Source organism: Trichechus manatus, unplaced genomic scaffold (genome assembly GCF_000243295.1).
Source record: "Trichechus manatus latirostris isolate Lorelei unplaced genomic scaffold, TriManLat1.0 scaffold00071, whole genome shotgun sequence".
Taxonomy (NCBI): domain Eukaryota; kingdom Metazoa; phylum Chordata; class Mammalia; order Sirenia; family Trichechidae; genus Trichechus; species Trichechus manatus.
In genome coordinates, this window is record NW_004444007.1 from 9131105 (window position 1) to 9138870 (window position 7766).

Below are 7766 nucleotides of genomic sequence, written 5' to 3' on the forward strand. Positions count from 1 at the left end.
TCCATTTTGGTCTTTTCTTTCTTTCCTGTCTTTTTAATGACCTCTTGCTTTCTTCATGTATGATGTCCTTGATGTCATTCCACAACTCGTCTGGTCATCAGTCATTAGTGTTCAACATGTCAAATCCATTCTTGAGATGGTCCCTAAATTCAGGTAGGATATATTCAAGGTTGTACTTTGGCTCTTGTGGACTTGTTCTAATTTTCTTCAGTTTCAACTTGAACTTGCATATGAGCAATTGATGACCTGTTCCGCAGTCGGCCCCTGGCCTTGTTCTGACTGATGATATTGAGCTTTTCCATTGTCTCTTTCCACAGATGTAGTCGATTTGATTCCTGTGTATTCCATCTGGTGAGATCCACATGTATAGTGACCATTTATGTTGGTGAGAAAAGATATTTGCAATGAAGAAGTCATTGGTCTTGGAAGTTCTATCCTGTGATCTCCAGCATCATTTCTATCATCAAGGCCATATTTTTCAACCACTGATCCTTCTTCTTTGTTTCCAACTTTCACGTTCAGTCACCAGTAATTATCAATGCATCCTGATTCCATGTTCGATCAATGTCAGACTGAAGAAGTTGGTAAAAATCTTCAATTTCTTCATCTTTGGCCTTAGTGGTTGGTGCATAAATCTGAATAATAATCGTATTAACTGGTCTTTCTTGTAGGCTTATGGACATTATCCTATTACTGACAGTGTTGTACCTCAGGAGAGATCTTGAAATGTTCTGTTTGACGATGAATGCAATGCCATTCTTCAAGACGTCATTCTCGGCATAGTAGACCATATGGTTGTCCGATTCAAAATGGTCAATACCAGTCCATTTCAGCTCACTAATGCCTAGGATATCGATGTTTATGGGTTCCATTTCCATTTTTGATGATTTCCGATTTTCCTAGATTCATACTTCGTACATTCCATGTTCTGATTATTAATGGATGTTTTCAGCTGTTTCTTCTCATTTTGAGTCGTGCCACATCAGCAAATGAAGGTCTTGAAAGCTTGACTCCATCTATGTCATTAAGGTCAACTCTACTTTGAGGAGGCAGCTCTTTCCCAGTCATCTTTTGAGTGCCTTCCATCATGAGGGGACCATCTTTTGGCACTGTATCAGACAATGTTCTGCTGGTATTCATAAGGTTTTCACCAGCTAATTCTTTTCAGAAGTAGACTACTGGGTCCTTCTTCCTAGTCTCTCTGAGTCTGGAAGCTCAGCTGAAGCCTGTCTGCCATGGGTGACCCTGCTGGTATCTGAATATCAGTAGCAGAGCTTCCAGCATCACAGAGACACGCAAGCCCCCATATTACGACAAACTGACAAACACATAGCACCACTTTTGTTCCATAGAAAATCCACAGCTATCTCAGGAGTCATTTCTGGATCCTGGTTTCCTTCTGAGCATTTAACCTCTGGAGGTAAGCTAAGTGTCTACTCACCTCATTCTTGATTACCACTTCTTACTGTTTTTCATCCCATTATATCTCTCCCAAGGTTAGTGACCATGTCCTACAATAATCTACTTAGCAGTTGCTCACGCATTTACTGCACATTTATTAAGTTAAGGTTCCAGAGGCAAGTAAGTCAAGACCTTGACCCTGGAGAGGCTTGAAGCCCACTGTCAAGGGCTTCCCTGATTGAACTCTGCTTCTGGCCCCTCTCAGGAGTTGTGACTGTGATTTTACCTCTATTTTCACCCACCACGGAAATCTGTCAGTCTCAGAGTTCAGTTTCTCACGAGGCATCTGCCACATGAATTGAATTCATGTGACTGTGGTAATAAAAAAGATTGTGGTAATAAAAAAAATGAACTAAAAAAGATATCCCCCAGAGTCTTTCCTTTCTTCAGAATTACATGCTTATTTTAATACTGCCTTCTAGAGACAATACTCCTACATTTGTGCTTGAACAACAACAACAAAAATGATACTAATAATGATTATTTAAGGTTAGTGAGAACAGAAGTATGGTGCCATGGTAAACTGGAGAATAGGATTACTTTTTGGGAGGTCTTATAAAATCTCTGTATCCTTAGAATGTTTTTTAGAAGCAAGATGGCAAGACTTTGACTTGCTTACTTTGCTCACATCGCAGGAAAGATCAATCACTAGAGAAGGACATCATTTTTGATATAGTAGAGCCCATTGCTCTCAGGTTGACTCTGACTCATAGTGACCCAATAGGACAGAATAGAACTGCCCCATAAGGTTTCCAAGGAGCAGCTGGTGCATTCAAACTGCCAACCTTTTGGTTAGCAGCTGAGCTCTTAACCACTGGGCCACCAAGGCTCCTTGATAAAGTAGAGGGTCAGTAAAAACAAGGGAAGCCCCACTGAGATGAATTGACCCAACAGCTGCAACAATGGACTCAAACATACCAATGAACATGAGGATGACACAGGACAGGGCAACACTTTGTTCCCTTATTCATAGGTTGCCATGAGTCGGAGCCAACCTGACAGCAACTAACAACAATAAAGTAAAACCCCAAATATATTCTTGCACACATAAGATGGACATGAGAGACCTTCATGATATGATTGACCTTAATCAATGTTAAGGATTTGGAAAAGATAGTAACTGAGAATCTTCTCTCTACTGAAAACCAAACTATCTGGTTCTGTATTCCAGTAGTACTCACACTTTGGATCTTGACACATTTGAGTTTTATGTTTTTCACCCTGCTCAAGGAAAAACTATACCATGTGTTGTTGTCAGTTACATTTAATGTGTAATAAATGTTAGCGTTGCGTCTCAGTCATCTAGTGCTGCTACAACAGAAATACCACAAGTGAATGGCCTTAACAAAAAGAAATTTATTTCTTCACAGTAATGTAGGCTAAAAGTCCAAATTCAGGGTGTCAGCTCCAGGGGAAGGCTTTCTCTCTCTGTCGGCCTTCTCATCAGTTTTCTCCCGGACTAGGAGCAACTCTGCTTCCAGTACTGTTTTCTAGGTGGTATGAAGTTCCCCTTCTCTGCTCACTTCCCTTTCCTTTTTATCTGTTGAGAGATAAAAGCTGATGCAGGCCACATCCCAAGGAAACTGTCTTTACATTGGATCAGGGATGTGACCTGGGTAAGGGTGTTACAATCCCACCCTAATCCTCTTTAACAATTACAATCACAAAATGGAGTACAACCACACAATACTTGGAATCGTGGCCTAACCAAGTTGAAACATATTTCTGGGGGGACACGGTTCAATCCATGACACACTGGTATTGTGAAAATTTTTGTGTTTCTTGATAATTTCCATATCAGTAATGAAAAATTGCATCTCCTGTTTGACCCCTACCTTAGTTTCCATTGTTAACTCTCTTTTGTCTCAATTGCATAGATAATAGAACCTATAATAAGAGAAGGTCTCATAGCTTAATTTGAGTCACTAGCTGTGCTTGTTACAAATATGCAAAAGTGAGACAGTTCAGGGATTTCACAATAGATCAGTCAGAGACATACTAATTGCTTAGCCAATGGCTTATTTTTTGATCCTTTGACAAATTCGTCATTTTTCTCAATACTTTATCTGCCACCTAAATGAAACGAGAGTTGCTGGATATATCCTTCCTTTAGGGAATGAACCCAACTAATCAAAAAAAAAAAGAAGAGAGCAAATAACACACTATGATATTCAGGTAAACTTGTACTGATTGGGTGTATATGTGTTCTTAGGTGGAATTGGAATTAGAAACAACTTTCTAATATTTAATCTCAAGCCTTTCTCTTTATGATGCTCAATTCCTGCTGGTTCTATACACTGTATATCCTTCTTGGTGGTCCACTTGCTTTCACCGCTGAGTTCTGGCAAGCGGTTTCAAGATTCATCTTTGGAAACAGTTCTAAAATACCAAGTAATTCTTGGATATTTAATTCTTGAATTAGGTTCAATTGTAAGAAAGTTCATCTTGATGAGCAACGAAGCAAGCAACTTGTAGAAAATCTAGACTAGTGGTTTCCAAACTCTGTTTCTTAGATTGCTAGGGTTCTGTAGAGGTTCCACAAGGTAGTTGAGAGCTGCTGCATTTTTGATAGGACCTCATCGGAAAGAGATCCAGTAACATTAATTTGTAAGTGACTGTTTTTGTTATTGTTATTTCGGGGAGGATTATATTTACTGGCTGGCTGGTTTTAATCAACAGTTAAACTGCTCAGATTTAGAAGCCACAGTGAGTTGGGCAAAATATGAGCCCTCAACCTGCCAACAACAAGATGGATTGATTTCTACTCTGTTATTATTACAGATTATTTCTAAAACAAACATTACTCAAATGGGGAAACCATTTAAAATCTGGAAATTTATTCAGTCAGAAATGAATTTGGCCGTTTGAAGTAAAGAATATTAAAAAATGGAAGGGCTGGGAAGCTAATCCAGTCATGCATGGTACAATGTATTTGTTTCTGGTCAGTTATCTGAATCTCTGACTAATGAACATGAAGCAACTTTAACTGCAATTATTCCACACATAAAATAAATTGTGGCACAGATTGAAAAATAATAGGAAAACTATTTGCAAAAAATAAGGAAATAGGTTCCCAAATGGAAATTCAAAATCTGCATTTGAAGCACAATTGGGCTTGTTAACAAGGAATGTAAATTTTGTTTAGCTTGTCTTTGGAAGATTTTTTTTAAAATAAATCTTATTATCTGATATTTCAAGAATGGGTTACAATGCCTAAATTCAAACACAGTTTACTGTATGAAAAAGTGAAGGTAATAAACTTCAGTCAGCCCAAGGAACTGTATAGGTAACTAACATGGAATATATAGCAATAATAAAAATAATAATAGCAACCAGCTTATACTGAATGCTTACTATGTTCTAGACTCACTAAGCACTTTACACACATAATCATGTACTTGTACACAATAGTTCATGCTTCTAAAAAGTGACTGTATAGTGGGTCCCCATTTCTAGTTACAGATGCCCAGTTATGGCAACAATAAGGAATGCATATAACAAAGGGAGAACCCACCAGAAGAAATTGAAGGTACCTTTTCATCCTTGCAGCAGGACCCAACACTGATTCCTCTGAAGGTGCCAAGATAAATCACTTGGAAAAGAACTACTACAAATAACGCCAAAAACATTAGTAGATGAGCATCTAGATTGCAACTTTGCCTAATATAGGAAAGCCCCTTGGTGACTAAATGATCCTATAGCAGAGAACCAAGAAGGCAATCTGCTGTAAGGATGGATCTATACACCTAGTGCATATTAAAGAAATTAGGTAAACAATAGCATTTAGGTACAAAAGGTATACAGCAATCTACCAGAGTCCTTAAATTTAGTGGGAGAGACGTGCCATATATCCACTTAAAATCATTATTTAAAACTTACCTATTACCACTTTACCTCCGGGCTTGAGTCAATGATATTAACTCCCTCACCTTCCCACTGTGTATGAATTATAGCTATGCTTGAAATCAGTTGGCTGACTCTGAATGTAATTTTCCTGAAGAAAAATATAAAGAATACAAGCTACCTGCCAAGAAGATAAGGTCATTTATACTTTTAAAAACATATACCTAATCAATGAAGGATGGAAACAAATTATAGGAGTATGTAATACGAAAATGAAATCACTGTAGATCAAAGAAAAAGAAAGCAGCAATCGAAAATAGAGTGATCTAGCAATCAGCAAGTTATTCTGTTACTAACTAAATTTGTCCATTTATTTGATTTGATTTGTTCAATTTACTCGGTAAATTAATAGTCACTTGGGATCACAGTACCTTTAATTAATTCAAGACAGTGCTAAATGTATGAAAGCAGAGGGGCATATCTAATTTCATTGAAGCTGCTCATGAAATCCTTGTTTAACATATGTGCACTTAACCTCCAAGTTTTAAACTGACAAGAAATCTGAGTTGGAATAAGCTCAAATTTAGTTTAGGTTTTTGTTGTTGTTTTTCTTTCTGAAATCCACAAAATACTATTTTGGTTGGTATTATCAAGAATGTATGTGCAGGACTTCCAGGCAACATGGCGCTATGGTCAGAAGCACCATGCTGTCCCTCCACAGCAAAGATCAGAAAAACTAAGTCAAACAGAGTCACACGTCAACCCAGAAACCATAAGCATCAAATGAAGAGATAAAGAACTTAGCCAAGCACCAAATGGAACATGAAAATGACTGAGAACAGAGAGCGAGGAGAGATACATCCAGAGGTCCCCTATTAGCTACTGCAGCACGGATCCACCATCTTGGACTCCTGTCGGAGATCAGTGAACAGGTCATAAGAGAATGCAGCTTCACAGAGCTTCCAGCAGGAGATGGAAAACCGGTAACCAGCAATATAGGCTTTCCTACCACTCAACTTTCTACACCCCCTCTTAGCCTCCTCTGCTTCCTGCAGCCACAGTCTCTTGACCGGGAAGCACCAGCTTCACCCTGGTGTCGCTTAGATTCCACCCACCCACACTGGCCGGCTCCCTGAGTGCCTTTTGTTGGCTGCTGGTGTTGCTCTTTTCCTCTTCCTTGGGTTTCTTCCTTACCTCTCACCACCTCCCCCTTCTTTCTTTCAAATACCTGGCTCCATGCACCATCTTTGCTTCTTCTTGAAAGGCTGCGAAACACTGCTCAACTGTGAAACTGCTTCCTGGCCCAGGCCACCACACTGGTGGGACCCCTGGGGCTTTTTTGATTGTTTGTTTGTTTGCTATGATTTGTTCTGTTTTGATTTGTTTGGTTCCTTTTTCTTTTCTCCACTTGGGAGCCCTTTCTAGCCAGGAAGTACCACTTGGCTTGGAAGCTACTCCCTTACTCTGCAAAGATGCACAGGGACATCCCTGGGGCCATTTCATTTTGCTTGGTTTTTTTGGTTGTTGTTGTTTCTTTGTTTTGTTTTCTTCTCTCTCTTATTCCCTATTTGTGTTTCTTCATTTCCACTTTCTCAATTTATTCTTTTTTGTCTTTTACCCTTTTTCTTTTTTCTTCATTTTTATTTTTCCCCATTTCTCAGTCTCTCATCTCTCCACTCCAATAGCAAGCTACCTTAGCACTCTTTTTTGTTTGTGTGTATGTTTTTGGCTCCAGTTCCTCTCTCCTCTCTCTCATCTTCCCCATACCCATCTTAGCTCTACACGTCACAATCTATCCCCTCCTTCCTGCCTACTTGCACTGTGCACTGAACGTCACACTCCCAAGCAACACAGGCACGGCCTACTGGAACCTGCCCTGCACTGATTCCTGGTCCACACTGTCATCCCTGGTACGTACCACAAACAACCCATCCCAGCAACTCCCCTTCAGCTGGACCGGACTGGTTGTACCATACCTGAGTGACTGACCCTGCCCATTGGAGAAGGAGGTGAAAAGTATCGTGCCCACAGACAAGCAACCAACAAAGAATGCACAGCCCATCTTCTCAGACATAACCAAATAAAACAAAAAAGCAGGATGAAACAAACAAATCTACAGTCAATAAATAAGGAAAATAACTACTGAATGCCCTAAAGACAGCAGAAAATATCAAAACATTTACAAAAACAGGACAGGATGGTTCCAGCAGGCGTCCAAAATAAAACACCAGAAGAACTTCCAGTAGAAGAAAAGGCACTAGAACTAACTTACAGGGATTTCAGACCTCTAATATTCAAAATTATCCAAGAGTTGAAGCAAAAAGCAGACAAAAATGAGGAAAAAATAGACAAATTCATGGAAAAGGCAGACAAATTCATGGAAAATACAGAAAAAATGGAAGAATTCAAGAAAATAATACAGGAACAAAATACTAAAATAAATTCACAACTAGAAATCATAC